Genomic DNA, 26,187 nt, shown 5'->3' on the forward strand with positions numbered 1-26,187 from the left:
TCTAAAATGTAAACATCCGGAAATGGTAACCACCTATGCTATATAGCCGTGTGTGCTGCTAGTCTTTTTGCATCCCCCAATATTTTCAGTAATGAGGCCAAAATCGCATGTATGAATCTTCTTCCATTTATTTAGTCCCTAAAGCATGCCTCAGAAGGCAGAGTGCATTTAAAATAGAGAACATCTGTTGAATTGCAGTTCATATCGGTAGTGCCACGAATTGATATCATATTTGTAGCAGAATTTCACAGTAAAATAATTTTCCGGATTAAACACTGGATTCCGAAATAATAGGGTTGCACGTAGGCCACTGGTATGAATCTCAGCATAGCCGATTCAACCATTCCCCCTTGTGAGGTTGATAAAAGTAGTATCATTCAGTTGAATAGTAATCACAGTGTAATTGTGAGAGAAAAGTATACTTGCACTCTGTAAGAATGATCAGGTCATCAAAATGTTAAGTAGCGTTCTATTTCCTGAGGAGGGTATTGGGGAGGTTTGTGTTGCTGAAGAGTTTCTACTTTTGCGATTGTTGGTTTGCGTTTGTCCCCTTAAAAGCCTGCATTATTAGCACCCCCCTCAATGTTAATTACCCAGCACCACTTACACCGACCCCCCACTCTACTCCCAAACCCCCTACACTCCATGTTGTTTATTTTTGCGTGTGTACGTGCCGCTCCTCAGATCCGTCCTTTACACAGCGTATCCCATGCATGTCCAAAAAACTCAACCCGAAAAATGGCCCGCTCCCGTGGGACCTCTGGGACAGCAAGACAAAGCAGCAGCTGTTTGGCAACACGTCTCACCCCAAAACAGCAACTGTGATGTGACTGCATTCCACTGAATATGCAGATCTCATTCTGTGGCGGGGAAACAAAAGGTTCGGCTTCCCAGAAGGCTGTGACAGCCACGGCATCGATGTGGACAAGAAATGCCAGGCTTTTGACATGCCACGTGGGGAACGGAAATATTCTAAAGTGTTGTATTCATCGCTTTATAATATACTGAATCGATAGTATGAGCCGGCACTATATCACTTAAAATCGCATTATATCATAATAGAAATGTGAGTGCAGAGTGACAGTGAGTGCAGAGTGACAGTGAGTGCAGAGTGCGTGCAGAAACAGTGAGTGCAGAGTGCGTGCAGAGTGACAGTGAGTGCAGAGTGCGTGCAGAGTGACAGTGCGTGCAGAGTGACAGTGAGTGCAGAGTGACAGTGAGTGCAGAGTAAGTGCAGAGTGACAGTGAGTGCAGAGTGACAGTGAGTGCAAAGTGAGAGTGTGTGCAGAGTGACAGTGAGTGCAGAGTGACAGTGAGTGCAGAGTGCGTGCAGAGTGACAGTGAGTGCAGAGTGAGTGCAGAGTGAGTGCAGAGTGACAGTGAGTGCGGAGTGACAGTGAGTGCGGAGTGACAGTGAGTGCAGAGTGACAGTGAGTGCAGAGTGACAGTGAGTGCGGAGTGACAGTGAGTGCAGAGTGCAGAGTGACAGTGAGTGCAGAGTGAGTGCAGAGTGACAGTGAGTGCAGAGTCACTTGTGGGACACCCCCGCGCCGCACGGCCACCAGCTGCTGCGTGTGTTCCCCTCTGCCTGCCTTCTGCCTCGCTGACGCCGTGGTCGCTCCCCTCTGGTTTCCCAGTTGTTTTGCCCGTAATTTGTGCTTGTCTGTTTCTGCCGTCTGCTCGCGTATTTTGCCGTTTTTCCTCGTTTTGCCCTAAATTTGTGCTTGTCTGTTTCTGCCGTCTGCTCGCGTATTTTGCTGTTTTTCCTCGTTTTGCCCGTAATTTGTGCTTGTCTGTTTCTGCCGTCTGCTCGCGTATTTTGCTGTTTTTCCTCGTTTTGCCCGTAATTTGTGCTTGTCTGTTTCTGCCGTCTGCTCGCGTATTTTGCTGTTTTTCCTCGTTTTGCCCGTAATTTGTGCTTGTCTGTTTCTGCCGTCTGCTCGCGTATTTTGCCGTTTTTATTTGTTTTGCCCTAAATTTGTGCCTGTTAATTTCTTTGTATCCCCTGTGCCGTGTCCAGTTTCCTTCCTGATTGGCCGCCTACCTCGCCGCCCTCCGCTCTCGCTTCCCGCCACCGACATTGGCCCCGCCCCTTTTTCTCTTCTGTTCCCTCCCCGCTCCCGCCTCCCAGCTGCTCCGCCCACCCGCGCACTTCGCCTTAAATGGCGACCGTGCGGACGCGCAGCGGTCACGCGCAGCGGGCGCGCCGATTGTGCGCCGAAGGCGCGCCAAAGGTAAGCCCGTCTACGCCCGTCCGCGACCGGATCGCGACCAGCGCCAGGACCCCTGGCCCACGAAGACCCCGACCGACCCGCCTGACGTACTCCGCCGCCACCCTCACCGCTCTCAACACCGGCCGACTCCCAGAATGCCATCAAGCCTCTCCACGACGTACCCACGGACCCTTCAGCTGCCACGCCTGCAAGTTCACCTGCATCCGGACCTGCCTCGCACCAGCACCCACCAAGCCGAACACCAGCAGTACCCACCTCAAGTGCATCCTGCTCAACACCCGCTCCATCCACAGACATGCCATCGAACTCTGGAACCTCCTCGACACCACAGCTCCAGACGTTGCCTTCCTCACGGAGACCTGGATGAACGCCTCTTCAGCTCCCGACATCGCCATCGCCATCCCAGAGGGCTACAAGATCGTCCGGAGGGACCGAAACGCCAACCAGATGGGAGGAGGCATCGCCATCATCCACAGGAGCACCATCCGTCTCACGACCAGCACCGACAACTCCCTGACCACCGCCGAACACCTGCATTTCCAGATCCACACCAACCCGAACACCACCCTCAGAGGCACCCTGATCTACCGACCCCCTGGACCACGCACACAATTCAGCGAGGACATCGCCGACTTCGTCAGCCCACATGCCCTCCCCTCCGCTGACTACATCCTCCTGGGAGACCTCAACTTCCATCTGGAGAACAACAACGACCGCAACACCAGCACCCTGCTCGACAACCTCACCAACCTGGGACTCAAGCAACTGGTGTCCACCCCCACCCACCTCGCCGGACACACACTCGACGCTGTCTTCTCATCCAGCAAGGACATCAACTTCAGCCACACCACAGAGCTTCAATGGACGGACCACAGCTGCGTCCACTTCACCTTCAAGAAAACAACGACCCACCACCACCAGCAACAGACCGCCCGCAGAAGCTGGAACAAGATCACAGCAGACCAGCTCGCCACCTCCCTGAGCCAGCACCCTCCTGCCAGCTCAGCGAACCCCAGCCAGGCCGCCGACAACCTCACGAAGTGGATCAGCAACTGCGCGGACGAACTCGCCCCACTGAGGACCCCGCCCAGCAGACCCGGCAGCAAGAAAGCCCCATGGTTCACCGACGAACTCAAGAGCTCCAAGAAGAACTGCCGAGCCCTCGAGAAAGTCTGGAGAAGGGAACCGACACCGGACAACAGGACCTCCTTCAAACTTGCCACCCGGAAACACCACCAGCTGATCCGCGCCGCCAAGAAAACAGCATTCAAGGACCGGTTGGACAACAACGCACACAACTGCAAGGAACTCTTCAACATCGTCAAAGAGCTTTCCAACCCCAGCGCAGGAAACAACGACATCACCCCATCGCAAGACCTCTGCAACTCCCTGGCTTCATACTTCCACAACAAGATCGCGGACATACCCAACAGCTTCAACAACCAACCAACGCACACCATGACCGAACAACCACCCCCCACCACCACCCTCCGCGCCTGGACCCCGATCAGCACCGAAGACACCATCCGCACGATGAACTCCATCCACTCCGGATCACCGACCGACCCCTGCCCTCACCACGTCTTCAACAAAGCCGACGCTGTCATCGCACCCCACCTGCGAGACATCATCAACACATCCCTCGACACCACCATCTTCCCCGAGAGCTGGAAACACGCCGAACTCAGCGCCCTACTCAAGAAACCAACAGCGGACCCCACCGACCTCAAGAATTACCGCCCCATCTCGCTCCTCCCGTTTCCAGCCAAAGTCATCGAGAAGACCGTCAACAAGCAGATGGCCGCTTTCCTCGAGACGAACGGATCCCTCGACCCCTCACAGTCCGGCTTCCGAGCCAACCACAGCACCGAGACCGCCCTCATCGCCGCCACCGACGACATCCGAGCCCTGATGGACAATGGAGAAACAGCGGCCCTCATCCTCCTAGACCTCTCCGCGGCATTCGACACGGTCTGCCACCGCACCCTAGTACGGCGCCTCAGCAACGTCGGAATCCAGGACAAGGCGCTGGAGTGGATCACCTCCTTCCTCGACGGGAGAACACAGAGAGTCCGCCTACCACCGTACAAGTCAGAGGCCACCGAAGTCATCTGCGGCGTCCCCCAAGGATCATCTCTGAGCCCCACCCTCTTCAACGTCTACATGAGCCCCCTCGCGGCCATCGTACGCAAACACAACCTCAGCATAATCTCCTACGCCGACGACACCCAGCTGATCCTCGCCCTGACCAACGACCCCGCCGCCGCCAGAGCCAACCTGCACGAAGGGATGAAAGAGGTAGCCGAGTGGATGACGACCAGCCGCCTGAAACTGAACTCGGACAAGACGGAGGTCCTCATCCTGGGCTCCTCTCCCTCCGCCTGGGACGACTCCTGGTGGCCTCCCGCCCTGGGCACCGCACCCAAACCGACAGACCATGCACGCAACCTGGGCTTCATCCTGGACTCCTCCCTCTCCATGACCAGGCAAGTCAACAACGTCTCCTCGGCATGCTTCAACATCCTACGCATGCTACGGAAGATCTTCTGGTGGATCCCCACCGAGACCAGGAAGACCGTCACCCAGGCCCTCGTCACCAGCCGACTGGACTACGGCAACGCCCTCTACGCCGGGACCACCGCCAAGCTCCAGAAGAGACTCCAGCGGATCCAGAACGCCTCAGCCAGACTCATCCTCGACATCCCACGAACCAGCCACATCTCCGGACATCTGCGAGACCTTCACTGGCTCCCCGTCAACAAAAGAATCACCTTCCGCCTCCTCACCCACGCACACAAAGCCCTACACGACCAAGGCCCGAGCTACCTCAACAGCCGAGTCAACTTCTACGCTCCCAAACGCCACCTCCGATCAGCCAACCACGCCCTCGCCGCCGTCCCCCGCATCCGAAGAGCGACTACAGGAGGAAGGTCCTTCTCCCACCTGGCCGCCAAGACCTGGAACTCCCTCCCGACCGACCTGCGCCTGACCCAAGACCACCTCTCCTTCAGGAAGAAGCTGAAGACCTGGCTGTTCGAGCAGTAGCGGCTCCCCCCCCCCCCAGCGCCTTGAGACCCCACGGGTATGTAGCGCGCTTTATAAGTGTCACTGATTGATTGATTGATTGAGTGACAGTGAGTGCAGAGTGACAGTGAGTGCAGAGTGCGTGCAGAAACAGTGAGTGCAGAGTGCGTGCAGAGTGACAGTGAGTGCAGGGTGAGTGCAGAGTGACAGTGAGTGCAGAGTGACAGTGAGTGCAGAGTGAGTGCAGTGACAGTGAGTGCAGAGTGACAGTGAGTGCAGAGTGACAGTGAGTGCAGAGTGACAGTGAGTGTAGAGTGCATGCAGAGTGACAGTGAGTGCAGAGTGACAGTGAGTGCAGAGTGCGTGCAGAGTGACAGTGAGTGCATAGTGACAGTGAGTGCAGAGTGACAGTGAGTGCAGAGTGACAGTGAGTGCAGAGTGACAGTGCAGAGTGACAGTGAGTGCAGAGTGACAGTGAGTGCAGAGTGACAGTGAGTGCAGAGTGACAGTGAGTGCAGAGTGCGTGCAAAGTGACAGTGAGTGCAGAGTGCGTGCAGAGTGACAGTGAGTGCAGAGTGCGTGCAGAGTAACAGTGAGTGCAGAGTGACAGTGAGTGCAGAGTGACAGTGAGTGCAGAGTGACAGTGAGTACAGTCACTCAGCACCACCACAGCATCACTCAGAACCACCACAGCACCACTCAGCACCACCACAGCACCACCATAGCACCACTCAGCACCACCACAGCATCACTCAGCATCACCACAGCCCCATTCAGCACCAACACAGCATCACTCAGCACCACCACAGCACAAATATGTTCTCTCAATGTTTCAAGCTTTATTACAAATGTCACAAAAAGATGTTAATATTTCACTTCTGTTCTTGGATTTCGTTACAATAAAATACACTGAACATAATCTTCACAAAAGTTATTTACAAACGTTTAAGCTATTGCCATTATAAATTACAATCACTTTTATTAAGTATTAAAAAAAATTAAAAGCCATTGTTATTTGTAATATCAATACATCTAAGTCACGTAAATACAAATGTTGCATTACAAATGCTATAGGTGTCACATTTGCGAAAGTTATAACTATTGGCATTGTAAATGACAAAGCTATTAATTTAGCTATTTTCAAAACCAACACATAAATGAACATTTGGTGAATTACCATTAAAATATTTGACTTTTTTACTAAGATATTATTGTACTCTTTTATGCAAACAAAATTTAGATACTGCATAAATAACTTTAACAAAACATATTTTATATGTAGCTTTTTATGTAAAAAAATAACTATAGCACAAAGCAAAAAACAATTGCCATTTACAATGCTAATAGCTCAAACTTAAATAATGCGAGACCTATTGCATTGCAAATGCTTGTTCTTACAGAGAGGGTGGGGGCTCGGCTCCGCCTTACACCAGAGTATGGCTCGCATAACTTCATCACCATAAACAACGGAGACTTAAATAAAAGAGCATTACATTATTCGTTTCACTTTTCCTGAGTTTGATACAATCACTACCAAATGACGTATGTCTTAAAAATATACCACGAAGCCGCCATAAAGTAGGTGCTATAGACATCCTTAAAGATCAAAAATATTTACTACTGCTTTCAACGCAGTTATAGATATACTTCCCTATAAAGTTACGTGCTTGCTTAATTACGCAAGTGTGTGACTGTTGTGGTATGTGTGATGTGCTGGCATGTATGTGCGAACGTGTGTATGCGCTCATCTGTGTGCATTGTATGTCAGATGCATTGTGTGCATTGTGTGCACGCTTGTGTGTGCCTACATGTGCGTGTGCATGTGGACATTTATGTGCACACACGTGTCCATATGTGTGTGTGTACCTGCAAGGTCTTCTAGGGCTGGAATCCACAGTTTTAGGGAATTTGTGGACATTTGTGATAAGAATATTTAGAGTTTGTTATCTAGAATGTTAATTTCATGCTTTTTATCGTGTGCAGTTCGTTTATTTCATCAACACTAATGCCCGGAAGAGAATAAATGGAGTTTTAGGGTCAGCTGGAAGTCAGATGCCACTGGCCTTAGAGGTTTGCAGTCCCAGAAGTATGGTTGCATCAGGTTTATGGCTTCATGCGGGACCAGAGCTGTCACAATTTGTATAGACATTGGTGGAAAACCTTTGAATAAGAGACCTCTACTTAGAGCAGTGATTACAATCTCCTGTCTCACGTGTAGGTGACAAATGTATTCTTTGTACTTCTGCACAGTGTATTTTTAGGTCTCGCCTGTCGATGCGCATGCGCATCGAGCAAGCGAGACTATGGGGGCTTATCCACTCTTTATCCACTGCAAGGAATCGTGGCGATTCCTTGCAGTGCCCGTGACTTTTAAGCTCAATGCGCATGCGCATTGAGCTTAAAAGCGCCTGCACGTCCGTCTTGTTTTACCCGCTCCGCCCCTCCCCTTCCCGCTGTGTCGCATTTCTCCTCCCCCCTCCCCTCTCCTCCGTCCGTCTTGTTTGTTTAATTTAACCCGCTCCGCCCCCTCCCCTTCCCGCCGTGTCGCATTTCTCCTCCCCCCTCCCCTCTCTTCCCTCCGTCTCGTTTGTTTAATTTAACCCGCTCCGCCCCCTCCCCTTCCCGCCGTGTCGCATTTCTCCTCCCCCCTCCCCTCTCTTCCCTCCGTCTCGTTTCAGACTCCCTCCCAGAACCCCCGATCGCTTTCTCCTGCCAGGCGGCTGGCGTCTCTCTTTTCAGGCCTGGCAGGCGATAACCACCCTCCTCCTCCCCGTGCAGGAAAGGCAGGCGCTGCTGCCGCCAGTAAATAGAAGCCACGGCCGGGGTTCCATTCTTGCGCTATTTGGCCATTGAACCGCTCAGTACGAGCCTCCATATTCTCTTCCCTCAATTTTTCCAGGTGCCATGTTAATGCTCTATTTGGAATCACCCTGGTTGGTCAAACTGCAGGGTAATGTAATGCACGCTTAATTACCCCGCAGAGGCAGGCACTACAGAGCGGGGCTTTCTGAACTGTGCTTCACTTCACTGAGTTTAATGTTTCCGGCTTAGTTTTGCCCCCGATTCTTTTTTACGATGCTTGCCAAAGTTTTTATTTTTATAATCTTGGAGCGAACCTACCGCATTCTTGCGTACTGTATTTGCGGTTTTGTTACCCAAAGCTAAGCTGCTGTTTCTTTTAACTTTTTTTTTTAAAGCGCCGTTTTTATTGTCGTGTTTTGTGATTTCGCGACACTGTAGGTTTGCACGACTTCCGTTCACGCTTGCTGCGCTAAGTTGGTGGTTTTAAGACAGTCCCAGCCAAGAGGTGGAACCAAAGTTCCACTTCAAACATCCGGTGAGATAGCTCTGCTGAGTTTGTTTGGCTGCGGAAATCTGTTTGGAGGCTGCGGACAACCCGTTCTGCCCTGAACGAAAAGGGAACAATAGAGTAAGTTATTTATAGCTCAATGAAGGTGCAAGAGCGTGGCAACAGACGCTACATGACACAGGCTCTTAGCACTTATGCGAGGCCATGCTGATGACAGGAACACGCATACGCTCAAGCTACCTATATCTTTATGTTACTGTGTTCTTGGATGGGGCATCGGCCTCCATCAGTCGTTAGCCGTGTGAATGGTGAGTGTAGTGGGCTCTCTCTGCCTTGTACTGGTTCGCAGTAAGGGGTTGCGTTTCGAGGCCCTTCGCCCATCTCTTGGCATCCCACATTCGTTGCATGCAGATGGGGTTCATGTGGACGGCCTGTGGGGGCGGGGAGTGGGCAGTGCCCTTTTATTGTCCTATTGTGGCGAGAGCAATCAACAATATTGTGATGGGCTACTAGCCTTTCTAGTATGGTAAGCAACTTTTCAATAAATATTTTACTCTGAGTGATAGAAGGGGCTCTGTTAGTAAAAAGCTGTTACGTACTTTAGGATGCAATTTAATCACTTGTTGAGTAACATTTTAAACCCCTCACCCTCCCTCACCCTCACCCACACTCACCCTCAACACCTCACCCTCACTCACCCTCACCCACACTCACCCTCAACGCCTCACCCTCACTCACCCTCAACACCTCACACTCACTCACCCTCACCCTCTCTCACCCTCTACCCTCACTCACCCTCAATACCTCACCCTCACTCACCCTCACCCTCACTCACCCTCACCCACCCTCACCCTCACTCACCCTCACCCTCCCTCACCCTCACTCACCCTCACCCTCCCTCACCCTCACCCTCACTCACCCTCACTCTCACCCTCACTCACCCTCACTCACCCTCACTCTCACTCACCCTCAACCCCTCACCCTCACTCACCCTCAACCCCTCACTCACCCTCACTCACCCTCACCCACCCTCACCTTCACTCACCCTCACTCACCCTCAACCCCTCACCCTCACACAGTGCAATAGGTCTCGGAGCATTTGAGTTAGAGCTTTTAGAAATGTTTATGGCTTTTTTTTTTAATTCTTTAGCATTGGCTACAGGAAACAAAAATGCTAAAGATTTACAAAAAACCCATAAACAATTCTAAAAGCACTAACTCTAATGCTGCGAGACCTATTGCATTTCCAATGCTTGTTTTAAACATTCTGATCTGCAATAAAGTGAACTTCTCCTGAAAGTACTGACTGCATCTGTGTCCTTTTCCCATATTTACCTACTTTAAATTCTAAATGTTTTCCAACTTTCTTTCTGGAAAGATCTTCATACAATATATACATTGTATTATTTATATACTGCGGTTGATTTGATTTTTGTGGTTTGCTGCTTGCACATGTGAATAAATAAATATAACTTTCACAATGGACTCCACTGCTGAGCCTCAAAGGCCAGGCGCCTAGGATTTCTGTCACCAAAGTAGTTTACAACCTAAGCCTCCTCCTTAGCCTAATGCTTATTGCCTGACAAATGGACTGCAGCCTTATCAAAAAAGGCTCTTCAGCCCCTTCCAAATGCAAGCAATAGATATAGACCATTTGTCAGGGCATAAACAGTAACACAGGGTCTGGTAGCAGTTCAGGTGGCATGGCCATAGGGCCTCAAGCTTCAGTGTGCTGCAGTATAAATAGGATTTGGGGGGGAAATGGCAGACGGAGCCAGCCTTGTCTTTAATGCACACTAGTCTGCTCCTGAGACCAGATGAAATAGTTTTATTGATTTCATAACTACACTTTCACAACTGCTTTATTAACCTTCTTGCTTACTCAAATTTGCCTGAAAATGCACCATTTACCCACTCTTTTTTCAAAATTTTCCCAAAGGGAGAATCCCCCCAGACCCTCAAAATGTTGGTTAAGTATGCTCGCTTGCCACAGGGCACTTATCAAAAAGTTTTATGCCACACCACTTTCAAATGTCACCAGCCGCCACTGGTTTTATGATGTTTGTTTTCTAGAGGGCACATTGTGCTCTCTTACAAAGTGCTCTACTGCCCCTGGGCCAAGAACGTGCTACAGAACATCACAAACCTAATATATGAATACATAAAGTGTGAGCAGTGTGTCTCTGCACAGTGCAGGGTGAGACGAGAGACTCTGTGAGTGCAGAATGAGAAATGTGTCTCTGTGAGTGCAGGGTAAATGCCTTTGTGAGTGCATGCAGGGTGCAGCACATTAAAGCAAGACCTATTAGCATTGCTGATGCTTGTTACAAGTGTGGTGCACCTAAGGCCTCCTGCCAAAGTATGCTACATACGTTTTTAACCCGTACTTCACATGGCAATTTTTCACTAAAACAAACAGAATGGGGTACAAAGCTTAACCAAGAGGAAGACATCTTACTGTGAACTTACATCATACATATGCTAAGTTGTGAGTGAAATGTCAAACCAGGAAGAACCTCAACAAAATGAAATTCTGACCGTATAGATACAAAGAGAACGTGCATCAAAAACTGGGCATATGGTGGTAAAGGAGACGGCAGAATATTTTAGCAATTGTTACTTCTCAATTTCATTGGCAGGGAAATGAGAGCCAATTTAAATAATAGGGAGTTGTAAAGTGGAGTTATGCATAGAAAGAAGGCAGACAAACCCCATACAGAGCACGGAACGAATAGGGAAGAAGCTCTACAACCCCTATTCGTCGTTGGGTTAACTTGGCAAGATATACACCCAGTGGTCGATGTGGCAGGATCTGAGGGGCACAAATTGTCCATACTTTTCTAATTTAAGAAAAACAGTTCTCCTACTTTTTTTTATGAAAAGGCAGCCATCCCGGTATGGTTAACTCTGGTAACTGAAATGCTTCAACTTAAGTGTAAGGCAGGGAGTCTCCTGTGCTGTGAAACCAAGAAATGGGCAGACAAAAGCCTTCTTTCCAAGATGCCCGCCAGGGGAGCAGCTAGGTCTTAAATTTCCGGGGGGGGGGGGGTGGGGGGGGGAGGGGGAGCTAACATAGCAAATGAAGGGGTGTGGCTAATGTTAATCAATGGGGCGGGGCTAAAATGGCAGATAATCAGGATTGATTAATGCTCAGGTCAAGCGGAGAAAACATGCAACCCTAAAATTACCCCCTCGCACCCCAAAACCCATTACCACCCTGAACCCTGAAATCATCCCCCTAGAACCCCAAACCCCATACCCGCGCTGATCCCTAAAATTACACCCTTACCCCCCAAAACCATTACCCACCCTGAACCCTAAAATTACCTCTGGCACCCCAAAACCCATACCCGCACTGATCCCTAAAATTACACCCTTGCCCCCTCAAATCCATTACCACCCTGAACCCCAAAATTACCCTCCTAGCACCCCACAACCCATACCCACCCTGAACCCTAAAATTACCCCCTGGCACCCCAAAACCCATTACCACTCTGAACCCTAAAATCAAACCCTGGAGCCCCAAACCTCATACCTATGCTGATCCTTAAAATTACACCCTTGCCCCCCCAAAACCCATACCCACCCTGAACCTTAAAATTACCCCTGGCACCCCAAAACCCATACCCATGCTGAACATTAAAATCTCCCCTGGCACCCCAAAACCCATACCCACCCTGAACCCTAAAATTGCCCCCCTGACACCCGAAAACCCACACCCACCCTGAAACCTAATATGTCCCCCCTCCCACCCTAAAACCCATACCCGCACTGAACCCTAAAATGAACCCCATGGCACCCCAAAACCCATTACCACCCTAAAGCCTAAAATTACCCCGTGGCACCCCGAAACCCCTACCCACCCTGAACCCTAAAATTGCCCCCTGACATCCGAAAACCCACACCCACCCTGAACCCTAAAATTGCCCCCTGACATCCGAAACCCCACACCCACCTTGTACCCTAAAATTGCCCCCCTGACATCCGAAAACCCACACCCACCCTGAACCCTAAAATTCCCCACTCACATCCTAAAACCCATACCCACCCTGAACCCTACAATTAACTCCATAGCACCCCAAAACCCTTAACCGCCCTAAACCCTAAAATTACCCCTGGCACACCAACACCCATACCCACGTTGAACCCTAAAATTACCCCCTGGCACCCCAAAACCCATACCCACCCTAAACCCTAAAATTACCCCTGGCACACCAACACCCATACCCACGCTGAACCCTAAAATTACGCCCTGGCACCCCAAAACCCATACCTACCCTGAACCCTAAAATTACCCCTGGTTCCCCAAAACCCATACCCACCCTGAAGCGTAAAATTACCCCTGGCACCCCAAAACCCACACCCACCCTGAACCCCTAAATTAGCCTCCTGGCCCCCAAAACCCATACCGTCCTGAACCCTAAAATTACCCCCTGGCACACCAAAACCCATTACTACCCTGAACCCTAAAATTACCCCTGGCACCCTAAAACCCATACCCACTCAGAACCCTAAAATTACCCCCTGGCACCACAATCCGTAACCCACCCTGAACCCTAAAATTACTCCCAGGCACCCTAAAACCAACACCCACCCTGAACCCTAAAGTTACCCACTAGCACCCCAAAAAATGAACACTACAAACTTACACTACATTTGCATATTCGGAGGGAACTCTCCTCTTTGACGTTTCCATGTAAGTCAAAAACAACATTCACTTAGAGCAGGGGTCTTCAAACTGTGGGGCGCGACCCCCAGGGGGGCCGTGGAGTGATAAGAAGGGGGTCGCGCATTCCCTTCACACTTCTGCCCAGGCCCACAGCTTCAGCCCCCCTCCTTCCCCGTAGTGTCTCTCAGCCCTGGCTGCTTCAGTGCAGCTCGCGCTGCTGGGGGCTCGGCTGGGACGTGTCTGGAGCCTTGTCTCCGGACACCTGAGCTTTTCACAGGTCTTTAAAGACCATTTGCATATTTACATACCTTTGTTAACTGGTTACCTAGGCTTAATTTTTTTAATGGTTCCAGTACCCCCTGGGTCCTACTCTGCCTATTCCTTACCTTTGTATTTTTACACTTACTGCTGTAGTGTTAGAATGCATTTAATGAAAATAAATATAAAGTTGGGTAGCCAAAAGAAAAATGCCTGCCGTGTGTTTAAAGAGCCAGCAGAGACCTGCTCTTCACACTAAATAGAGTTATAAATAAAAAAACGTGTGTATTAATTAGCTATGTGACTTTTCTGTCTTTGTTCTCTTTAATTATCAGTCATGAATCATTTATGCAGCCCTAGAACACAATTAAAAGTGCTTTCTATTTATATTTGTTGTTCTAAGTATTCACAGATAAGTGCTAAACATACAGCTTTAGGTGACTGCTTATTTCCGGGCCATCAAAATAATGAGCTGTATCGGCACATTATTTATTTCCTCCACCCTCGATCCCTGATTAATGCCATTATAGCAATAGTTTAACTTATATCTGAAACCCTAGGCTTCAAGTTTCTGGGAATGCACCCTGCATTCAGACAATTCACTCCTCATTCTCGCCTTCACTTTCACGCTCGCCCTGCACTCACACTGATCACCATGCACTAATAGTGATCACAATGCACTCACAGTGATCACAATGCACTCACAGTGATCACAATGCACTCACAGCGAAGCACTCACACTGATCACCATGCACTCACACCATTCACCCGCTCACCCTGCACTAACAGTGATCACAATGCACTCACACTGATCACCATGCACTCACACCATTCACCCGCTCACCCTGCACTAACAGTGATCACAATGTACTCACACTGATCACAATGCACTCACACTGATCACAATGTACTCACACTGATCACAAAGCACTCACACCATTCACCAGCTCACCCTGCACTCACAGTGATCACAATGCACTCACACTGATCACCATGCACTCTCAACATTCACCCGCTCACCCTACACTCACAGTGATCACTCTGCACTAACAATGCGCTTGCGTTGTTCACCCTGTACCTCACCCTGCAGTCATATGAGCACACTACTCACCCTGCACTCATGTGACACTTCACTCACCTGCCCCCCCCCCACTGCTGAATCTGTAGCTCACTCATACAAGGCCATCACTAACCATGCACTAATTCGTCCCACTCTGCACTTACAACCGAACCCAAATTCATATGGCCACCTCACTCACCCTGCAGTCACTCCTTTTACCCTACTCTCGCACTGTTGCATCGCTCACCGTGCAGTCATTTGGGTACTCTTGTCACCCACACAGGGTTTAGAAATTTTTGTCAGGAGGGGGTCCTTATGCCTGAAAATGTTGACAGGGGGGTCTCGGCATCCAAAAGTTTGAAGACCTCTGACTTAGAGTAACCTAGATATGCAGGCAGTAGGTAATGCTGTGCTGAAGAATGCATTAAAGTTACTAAAACTTACATAAAAAACGGCTGTCTGCTCTTCTGATACTATTCAATTGAGTTGGGCTGATCAGCAGCACTGTGTCCTGCCATCTAGCCCCTCCCGAAAATCTTACAGTGTGGGTCAAATGTTTCCTAGTTTCTCCTTGCCTGGGCCTCCTCAGCTTCTGCGTCGTTGGTGCCCTTGGATGCAAAAAGAGAAATGGCCCTGTTCACCATTTATCTGGTGAGCAGCGCCCTGGATGTGAATTCCCTGCAAGTGCACAGACAGCAGGGGGAAAGGGTTGTAAATTAATTCCTGCTGGTGTCATAGCCCAGGGTTTGCTGTCTGTGCACTTGTATGGAATACACATCCATTCAAGTGCACAGAAAGCACACCCTGGGCTATGACGCCAGCAGAAATTCCTTTACAAAGGAAAAGCGTCACCTGCACTGGCCGTGCTTTCCCCCTGCTGTGTATCTTCCCACTCCCACCCCATGCTGAACACATCAAGTGCTTAGGTGAAATCCCTGCCTTCAGGCAAGGATATCACCTTGGCACCAGTAAAGGAAAACAAGAGGTGGGGGCAGGGGGTTCACTGAAACTGTTCAGAGGCTGGCTGGCTCGGGCTGCTGGGCCTCTCAGAAAGCATCATAAAATGACATTCTCAGCTCCGATGGCAGTCATTTCAGTGCGTGTCAAATTAGCCCGGGCTGAAGAAGACGACGGGGGGGGGGGGATGAAGCCCGGTGAGCCCAATGGGTTTTGCGCGCCTGGTGCCCGCTGCCTGATGGAAATGTGAATGTGCGCAACTGGTTAATCTGCAAATGTAAAGGTCCTTGGAGCTGATATTTGCTTTATTTGAAGGAATCACTGGAAGCTTTCTGATGAAGCACGTTTACCTTTTGGAGAGGTATTGTAAGAGAGCTACCAGCTAAGATGTGAAGTGTCTGCTTTTAAAAGACAATTTTTTAATGCAAAATGTATAGTCTAGGTAATGCTAAAATCTATATTTTGGAAACACTTTATCGCTTAACCCTTTTTGCACATTTTGTAGCAGCCTATCTTATATTGTGTGAAAATCAAGTGTAAAATAAGACTTACATGTTCACAGTGCTTTCAGTCGCTGACTGGTACCTTGTAGCACTGAACATACACAAATTACTATTCTCCTCTTCACCAGCTAGGATTACGCTATGTGGCTCTCTGGTGAAGTGCATTAACAGATGTCCAATAGTGCGTTTTCCCAGTGACGAACATAACTTCGATTTAATTTTCATTTAAGCTGGGTGTTATTATATCTAGTTAAGGTGAAAGATCGTAAAAAGTGACAGAATATTTTGGTTTCTTTAAAGCACGCCTCTACCCACGCCCCTACGCCCACTCACCCCTCCCACTCTCCCTAGCGCCGGGCCTCACAGTTCTCATACTTTTTAAAATGCACTTCGATCACTGTGTGCACCTACCCCAAAAGTCTCTCACCTGCCCAGGTTAACTTCTGAATCCCCTGTGACCTCGACCTACAACTAGCCCCGTCGACACACGCCCAGCCAATGGACGCCTTCAGATCATTCCTCACTCTATGATAGGCTGTAAACGTAATAAAAATCCCGCCCTGCGCTGGCATCTGAATCAGCCAATTGGGTGGCAGCCCTGCTTCTCAATAGCTTAGTCCGGAAAGGGGTAGGGAGCAAGAACCATTGCTATGGTCACCAAACAACCAAATGACGCCTGGTGAGTCCCGCTGACAGGATTCAGGGGGAGGCCCTTCCCGGCCCGCGAGAGCAGTACCAGGCCTGGCACGGGTCAGCGGGTGAGTACAGAAAGGTGTCATATCTGTGGCTTTGTGGCGTTGTGTCTGACATGTTTGATAAACCTGTTTTGTGCATCTGTGGAGGCGAGAAGTTTCTGAAAAATACCTACCACATTCAATTCACCGCAATCCGGGACGTGGTGTATATACCGAGCTCGAGCAGACCCAGGCTTGGCGTCAACATTATCACTCCTCCCCGACCTGTCTACCCTCCTTCAGCTGTGCCTCCATCTCTCCCCCCCCCCCCACTTTAGTTATTCACCACAGCCCGTGCCCTATGTCTACTTACGAGTACATATGTTGTTTAAAACAACTTGGTTTGCCCTTATATTCACACTCAGCTGTTGCCCCTTTCATCCTCAATTCAACTGCCATGGGTCATTTGTGTCATTTTAATAACATCCAACGCGGATTTGGACCTGACGTTTCTGGTTTATAAACGTAAGCAGGGTGATTAAAAGGCCCTGCCTGAAAAATGATATTATCTGAAAAAGAAAAAAAAATACTAAGGTGTCGGCGTACATACCAACATTTGGGAAAAGAAAGGGAAGTTTTGGGGCAAAAAATAGGTTACTAAAATTAATCCATAACTTGCATTGAAGTGGAGGAGGGTTTAAGTAGGAGAATAATAACGCAATTTTTTTGGTTGATAAAATTGGAATTTTCCATTATTATTCGTGGAAGAGTCAGAAGCCAGGTTTGATATTTATTAATTCTATGTATATATCAAATGCATCTTTCCTTTTAACTCGTCTTCCTTTGGAGGCTGCCACCTACCTGTCAATATCATCACCTGCTAAAAAAATACTACACGTTTCCCATAGATTAAAAATAAGTTACCCGTTTGACATCTTCCTCTCTGCCAAAAATGTTAGCTTCCATTAACTTCAGTTCAGATTTCAGCTACCACAAGCACTTGATTTCACCCCAATTAAGACTCAGTCGGCTGAGACGGATAGATGTCACAAATGGTATAGGACTACGCGGCAGTTATGCATTATTTACTCTGGCTCTTTCATTAATTACACTTCCCTGCAACCTCGTGTCATTTTCTCCTACCTTTGCTCTTCATGTTATTATTGATAATAACCCATGTCCACTGTGGATTATTAGGAGACTAGCTCTAGAATGGATTAATCTGACACGGTTATGGTAGATTAATATTAGTTATGTAGCGACTCAGTATTTTGCCGGGTGGCAATGGCACCTCGTGGGTGTCTTTTGAAAGCCCTCACCCACCAACCTAGTTGGTGGCATGCTTCATCATCGGGCCCACCCAGTGACACCTAGCGTGTCCCGGGTGTGCTTCGACGCCTGATTACAGCGGAGCAGGTATGTCACTGTGTGTGCGGTGTGAGGTGCTAAGGTAAGTGAAGTTAAAACGGCTTGGCAGATGGTCCCTGGGGTAAGGATACTTTATTAAAAGGGCCTCTGCCAGCGGTTAAAAATAAGGCTGTGGGACGTTAGAGGCGGGTTACGACCTCCTACGTCCTTGAGTAGTCAACATGTTTCAGCCAGTGCCTTATATTAATCTGGCTTTCATCAGGACAATAAATATGTGTGGGTTAAAATTAGGGGTTGTGTAGTGTGGTCTATGTGTCTACACGCCCTAAAGTGTATCTAGCTGTGAGAGGGGGGATTCCCTTCTCAAGATCACGCTTTCAATGCTTGTTGATAGCTCCAAGGTTATTGAAGTGGCAGGGTGAAGCCAGGATTTCTGGCCAGCACAGCGTGGCCAGCACAGCGTGGGACCTGTTGTGCCTCCTTCGCAGAACCGGTGCGAAGATACACTTTAGGGCGTGTAGACACATAGACCACACTACACAACCCCTAATTTTAACCCACACATATTTATTGTCCTGATGAAAGCCAGATTAATATAAGGCACTGGCTGAAACATGTTGACTACTCAAGGACGTAGGAGGTCGTAACCCGCCTCTAACGTCCCACAGCCTTATTTTTAACCGCTGGCAGAGGCCCTTTTAATAAAGTATCCTTACCCCAGGGACCATCTGCCAAGCCGTTTTAACTTCACTTACCTTAGCACCTCACACCGCACACACAGTGACATACCTGCTCCGCTGTAATCAGGCGTCGAAGCACACCCGGGACACGCTAGGTGTCACTGGGTGGGCCCGATGATGAAGCATGCCACCAACTAGGTTGGTGGGTGAGGGCTTTCAAAAGACACCCACGAGGTGCCATTGCCACCCGGCAAAATACTGAGTCGCTACATAACTAATATTAATCTACCATAACCGTGTCAGATTAATCCATTCTAGAGCTAGTCTCCTATTGATACCAATACATATAAACCGGGGATCTGGACTAGCTTTCTGGTCCTCTCTCTCCCTCTTGATTCTCGCCACTGTGGATTATTCACATCTACATGTACCACCCTAGGTGATCAGTAACACCAACCTGTGCCCTTTGTGTCATTATCCACATTGGTGTTGTCATCTAGATACATGTTGTCGAGACACCAGATTTCCAGTCGTAGGCTTTTACCTTAAACATCATTATCCATTGTTAGTCCCATAGGTTTAAGGGAAGCAAACCTAGACTACAACTCCGAAAAACTACTCCTTTGCCCTACTGCTTCACATGGACAAAATCTGCCTCAAAGTTCATGAATCACGATCTTAGGCTATGGTTACTTGGTTTATGCTAGTGGTAAATTTGAGGGATGTCAGCCTTCTGCACGTGTACATCAGAAACTATGGGTAGACAATAAGTGTTCGGGGCAGCATAATACATTGGTTATGAGTTATATATTACGCTAAGGAAGGCTACACTTGATGCCTAGATTGCACACAATATGACAGAAATGGTCACCTTGAAAGTTAAGCTCTGTCCAGTTTCAGTTTATTTTATTCATGTTCGATTAATTAAAATCATTACATTTATGGATTCATGCAGGGGCCTGGCCAAGACATGGAAGATGGTGAATGTGGAAGCGCTCGGCTCGGCTCCAGCCCATCAATAATCCTGAGGCCTTGGTCCGCTGGAGGGGTGGCAGTGGTCCCGGACCATACATCTGCTAGCCGGGCACCTCGGTGCTGCACCGTGGAGCTAATCAGAACCCCCAGGGACACCTGCATGGATGACAAATGAAAAGGCTGAGACAGGCCGCAGATGAGCCTGGGCCTCCTAGTGGCGAGACCCAACTCGGAGGTTGAGCTTTGGGGAGTGCTCCCTCTGCACTCCCACCACCCCACCCGAAGAAGGAGATGAGACAACATCCCTACGGGGAAACAACAGTGATCTGGAGGCCCCTGCTCCAAAACGCGAGGGCTGCTGCTGCAGGAGCCAGGAGAGGGCAGTTCTGGTGAGTTCTGGATGGGGCCCCTAGGCAGCGGCTGCTGCGGGAGTGAACCCGAGTGGGGCCCCCTTTGAGACTCAATAGAGGGGACGGGTGAAACTGACCCCCTGGCCCAGGTATGATGAGTCCTGGTGAGGTGCTGTTAAATTGCAACAGCGATTATGCAGCTTAGGAGGCCCCAGTGTAACTCTGCTGCGTAGATTGTGAGAAGACGACAGCAGAGGGAGAAGACTACAAGGCTGCCATAGTCCTCTAGCGAACGTTGTACAGAGAGAGCTCCATGCATCCCGGTGGAAGACCGCAGAGGTTAAGGTAGGCAGAATCACCTTGGGAGCCTGCGGGGGAGAACATGTGGAGGTCATGACCCCCTTGGTCACATGGCGGGAGCCCAAGTCAAAGGAGAGACAATAGCACTGACGCTCTGGGAACGTTGGAAACGTATCTAGACCCCGGTTTGCAACCAGGGAGAAGCTGGACCAGCCGCTGGGTGACTAGGGCTGTGACTGGACTTTAGCCTGGGGCCCGCATCAAGCCCAGGTGGTTCACATTCTCAAGAGCTGAGCGACTGTTGAGAGTGTGCCCTCGTGGGTGGAGCGGTGGTGCCAGGTCACCTACGGGTGAGAGTACCACAACAGTGAGACCCCAAGACCAGTGTTAGAGAACTGTTGAGATGCAACCACCACAGAGGGCACTGAATGTGACAACAGAGGTACACTGTGCTGGTCCGAGTGGGGCAACCCACGCTGTGCCTACTACTGCAAGACTGCAAGACAGAAGCAGTCCCGTGAACTCAGTTGGCTGTGAAACAGTGGACCTGGCTCGGCGTCCCCCACACTGGGAACGTGAGTGGTGAAGAAGGTCATAAAGGACAAATGCGAACTGAACAGGGGCCATGCCCCTGGAGGGGCAAGAGCCCTCCCAGGCCGCCATGAGACCTGAGACAGAAGGGCCTAGTGTTGCAGACCAATCATTCCATATGCACCTGGATAAGGTGCCGACTACCATTGCGGACACAAAAGCCACTCTGCCACAGGACATTTGAACAGTATCTGTTGGGCTGGGCCTCCTGCAGGAGGAACACCACAAGCTGGTGGATAGAATGAAGGAAGTAGAACTGACGGTAGAGGTGCTGCAGCCAGAACAATCAGCCACGTCCCGCAGGCTTGACGATTTCACCACCAGGGTGTCGATACTTGAAAGCTGAGCTGGAGACACAGAAGGCAGGAATCGTCAGAATAACCTAAGAGTAGTGGTTGTTCTGGAGGGAGTGGAGGGCACAGACATGATGATCTTTCTTGAGAGCTAGCTTCGGACCATGGTGGCCCCGGGATTACTCACACAGCTCTTTGCCCGGGGGAGAGCACACCATGTGGCGTGGCGTCATTCCCGCTGGCACCGGCGTGGTCCCCCCCCACCGTTTGGTGGTAAGGCTCCTGCCCTATAGAGACCGGGATATTATAATCCACATTGCTCGCACCAATGGTCCATAGGTGATCGATAATAGCAAGGTATCGATATTCCCTATTTTACAGCAAGGGTACAGGCTCAGGGGACCACGTTCCTGGAAACGAAGAAAGCCAATGAGAGGGAGGCATGTAGTACTACCTAATGTTCCCAGCCAAGCTTCTCATAAACCTGCATGGTACACCACGCTTCTGTAACTCCCCGGAAGCAGTATGGTCTTGGTTGGAGGCGTAGAAGACAGGCACTCCACCACCAAAGCCATGGAGTAGCCCTGCAGCGGCGACTTGACTGAATCAGAGGAGATTACAGCGATCTTCCAGGAGGGCGACATTGCAGAAATCCCAACCCGTCTCAGATGGCAGAGGAAAGACAAGCAGCACTACGGGCAGTTGCAGAGGTTATGTCAACCCAGCCTGCTGACGGAGGCAATGACGGGTCTTCTGACCATAAAAGAGGACAGTCGGACACAGGGGACTCAGTCCAAAGTAAGGCAGTGCTCCCTGTGGTGACCACGAGGTTGGTGGAAGAACGGTTAACTCCTTCTCAAGTTACTTGGATCCACCGGGTGGTAAGATTGGAAACAGGAGATCCCTTTTTTCCTGCCCCTGTGGGTGTGGGAGAGATGCTTGGGTGGGGGCAGCTTCGTGGTTGTTGGTACGGAGATCACTGGACTTATGCTATAGGGAGTTGACATCCTCCTGGTATGGAGCCTCAGGCTGGACTCTGGCCACTATTGAATTTGGGTAGTGGGCTGGAAGGGAAGGCACAGGTACATTGTTACATAGCCTACCACCGATCAGATTGCCCCACCTGGGATACTAGGGAAGGCCATCTACTATTAATCAAGTAATCAATCACAGGTTTGTTAAGTGCAACTACTCACCCACAAGGGTCACAAGGTGCTGTCTGACGTGGGGGGTGGGGGGGGGGGGCTGAGGGCAGTCGCACAGCTCCAGGACGATCACAGTGATGTGTTGAAGAGCCTGGTCTTGAGGTCCTTCGGGAACTTGGAGAGTGTTGGTGTCTGCCGGAGGTGGAAAGGGAGGGTGTTCCAAGCCCTGGCCATGAGGAGGGAGTAGGAACGGCCTCCTGTTCTGGTCTTCTTGATGCGAGGCACCGTCACAAGGGAGAGCTCGGCTGAGTGGAGGGCTCTTTGGGGTGTTTGGGGTGCATGGATTAATGCTTTTGTTTCACAGGTTTGGGTGGTCAGTGTTGCGAGGCTGCCCTGGGGATGGGGAGTTACTTGTTTGGGGTGTTTGGCAATCATCCAGGGGACCTTTACTGTTCTCTTAGAAGGCGGAGGGGGTTGGGTTGGGGTAGGTTTGGAGGGTTGAAGGGGTACAAGCCCACAACCATGTCGAGTGTAAGACAATTGCATTCTGAGGTGAAAATGTTATCCTGGAATGTGAGAGGGATGGGTTGGCGGCAAAGCACCATAAATTCAATAGCTAAATTACTCGTAGGGGGCACACATAGTGATGTTGCAGGAGACCCATCTCACGTCAAAAGAGGGGGCCGGGTTGAGACATTGGAGGTAAGGTCAACTGTGCGCTACCTCCTATTCTGCATTTTCGAGGGGTGCCCTATTGTGGATCAGGTCTGGCAAGCATTTCGAGGTGGAGCATTCCCTGATAGATCCTGAAGGTCAATATGCACTGGTGTGGGGCAGGTTACTGGGTAGAGTGCTCTCCTGAACCAGGATCAGCTGAAGTATCTTAGAAATCTGTCTATCCCCCTCTCATCTATAGGTATGAATGACCCCCTTATGGCACGCTGGTCTCCAGGATAACAAGGGGGTTCAGGGAATGACTGGAACAATGGGAACTCATGGGCTACTGCAAGAATACTCTTACTACTCTCATCTATAGAGCCTAAACACCAGATTAGATATGTTTCTATGTTTGGCCCACGTAGGTCCCACCATGCCGCATATTGAATATTTGGGGCGCACACTATCTAACCACAACCCATTACAACTGTGCTCTCGCCCTCTGGCAGAACCCACAGTGACTCCATGTGGCGCCTTAACCCTGCATTTTTTTGAAGATGAGTGCTTTTGAGGATTTCTACAGTGGTTTCCAAGTACTTCCAGCTTAATTAGAGTAAAACCACCTCTAGGATGGTAGAGTGGGAAGCCTTTAAAGTGGTGGTGAGGGGGCGCTGTTTGGGACAGACGGGGTTCAGAAAAGAACTGATGGGGGAGCTTACCAAGCTAGAAACTGACCTGCATTGCCGGGGCAACAGACTTCCTAACGACACTGAAACCCAGAAGTCACTGGAAGATACGAGTGGGGCATACAACAAGGCCTGGAATGGCTGACATTCTTGGATTTGCGTGAATACTAGGCACGAATGCGTAAGGGGGTGGGCACGGCGGGTAGATTGCTGGAATGGTTGGCGCGTCCTGAAACTAGGGGCTCACCTATTTCTCAGATCATGTCTGCAGAAGGGACAGTGCTGCACTTCATGTTTACTATGCGACATTGTACAGGCCACCGCAACCACAGCCATGGGAAACTATGACTGAATTGCTAGCACCCCTGGAATTGAGATCGCTAGACACCACATTGAGGGAGGGACTAGTGGGACCAGTTACAGCTCAGGAAGTACGTGAGGCTTTTAAAGAGATGGGCAATCAGAAGACCCCTGGACTGGACAGCTTGCCGTGGAGTTCTATTCTGCCTACACACAGAACTTGGCCCCTAAACTAGAGGCACGAAGGCGCTGGTCAAGGGCGTGCTGCTGGCTTCCACCAGGGACGCATTGGTAGTCCCCCTCATGGAAAAAAAGCCACTGAAGTGCACACATCAGAGTTCCGCCCCTCTCCCTGTTGAATGTAGACTTTAGGGTTCTGAGCAAAATCTTGGCCATGTGACTTTTACCTCATATGTCGCATCTGATATATGAGGACCAAAATGATTTCAGACCAACTAGGTCCACTTCGGGCAACCTTCGCAGGCTCTTTAATGTCATGCATCACCCTGACCGTGACCTCTACCTGGAGGCCCATTTATGTCGGTCGATCTGGAAAAAGTATTTGATTCTGTGAGGTGGGACTTTTTGAACGCCACAATGGAACGGATGGGTTTGGGGAGTGGATGTGTCAAGTGGGTGAGGCTGTTATACTCCCACCCAGTCGCTCGAGTCAGAACAGGTGGAGTGATATCACACTAGTGTGACATCCGCAGAGGTACCAGACAGGGGTGCCTGCTATCCCCCCTCTTGTTTTCTCTGGCCATTGAGCAACTAGCAGAGCTCTTTCGACGATGGGAGAGACAGCACTGCATGCACATTGGAGCAAAAAACCATATCATATCCCTTTATTCTGACTACTTGCTGCTGTATTTGGGAGATGGAAATCAGGAAGTGGAGCGGGCATTGGCCCTCCTTGAGGGGTATTCTGTCTTGGTGGGGCTTAAGCTAAACAAAACCTCCACCCACGTCTTCCCCCTAGTGAGAGACTATCCGTGCCCTGAGGGCCTGCCTAGGGACCTGACCTGGTCACCCCGCTCCTTCAAATTCCTAGGCATACAAGTATTCCACACTGTGGAAGACCTGAGTGATGGCATCCTGAACCCGGTCATGACATCCCTTAACACATGTGTCCAATTTTGGCGCTTGCTGAAACGGCTCCTAAATGCCCGCATATCAAATGATCATGCTTCCTAGGCTTTTAAATTACTTTGTGAATATGCCTGTGGTGATCTGGCCCGCATGGTACTCAGACTTAGATGGTTTATTCTGGGAACTGATTTGGGATAGAGGACGGAACAGGGTCTCGTTGGCAGTGCTGCGGAGGGCACCAAAGGAGGGAGGATTGGGCGCCCAGGCTTTGAACTGTACTATCTGGCATCCCAGCTCCAATGGCTAGCCCAATGGCTGGACGGCAGGAACCTTGAGTTGCTAAGCCCAATAGGCCTGCTAGACAATCAGGGACAGTTGTTAGCCAAGCTGATTTACCCATCGGTGCCTATTCTAGATCTTAGGGTGTTACTACTGACAGCTTTGAGATGTTGGAGGAGGGGCCTCCAACGCACCGTCAGGACACCTCTCTACACACCTGATAGGCTTCCGCTCAACCCTTCTTCAGGAGATCAACTGTCAGAGTGGACGTCAGCAGGGATCCTCACAGTAGGAGACTTCTTCCAGCAGAGGGTTCTGATCCCTTTGGACAACTTTTTATCCCAGTATGACCTACCTTTCGAACAGTTCCTGACTTATCACTCAGTGGTGCAATCATTTGGGGACTTATGGCGGAATGGCTGGCAAGAACCCCAAACTCATGGGGTTCTTCGGGTATTGGTAACATTAGGGGCAGCTAGGCACCTAGTGAAATGGCTTTATGGAGCACTGTTGGAGATAGTTAAGATGCCCTTGAACCGAATGTGCGATAGGTGGGGAGTAATAATCGGGAGAGACTTACTGGACAAGGAATGGGATTGAGCCCTGAGGAGCTCGAAACGAGTGTCTAGGAATACCAAGTTTAAGCTTGTCTAGTTTAACTATATCCACATGGTTTATCTGACACCTCACAGACTGAACATTATGTATGAGGGGGAGGTTCACTGCTGCCCTAGATGCAAAATGCGGGACTCTAGGTTTGCTCAGATGACGTGGGAGTGTGTACA

The 26,187-nt window shown here is 49.9% G+C and overlaps 1 protein-coding gene across 2 annotated transcripts in view; it reads right to left on the reverse strand.

The window, feature by feature from the left end:
* The window catches only part of PFN4 (profilin family member 4), a 74,043-nt gene extending 57,521 nt beyond the window's left edge, over window positions 1–16,522 (reverse strand). The window contains exon 1 of one of the 2 annotated variants that reach the window (XM_086925166.1): window positions 16,443–16,522. The gene's annotated coding sequence lies outside the window, so the exon portion shown is untranslated. Of the gene's footprint in view, window positions 1–16,426 lie in introns of both variants that reach the window. The other variant, XM_086925167.1, reaches the window with a different exon arrangement.
* Between the last annotated feature and the right edge of the window lie 9,665 nt (window positions 16,523–26,187).

This window comes from Lissotriton vulgaris, chromosome 6 (genome assembly GCF_964263255.1).
Source record: "Lissotriton vulgaris chromosome 6, aLisVul1.2, whole genome shotgun sequence".
Lineage (NCBI taxonomy): Eukaryota > Metazoa > Chordata > Amphibia > Caudata > Salamandridae > Lissotriton > Lissotriton vulgaris.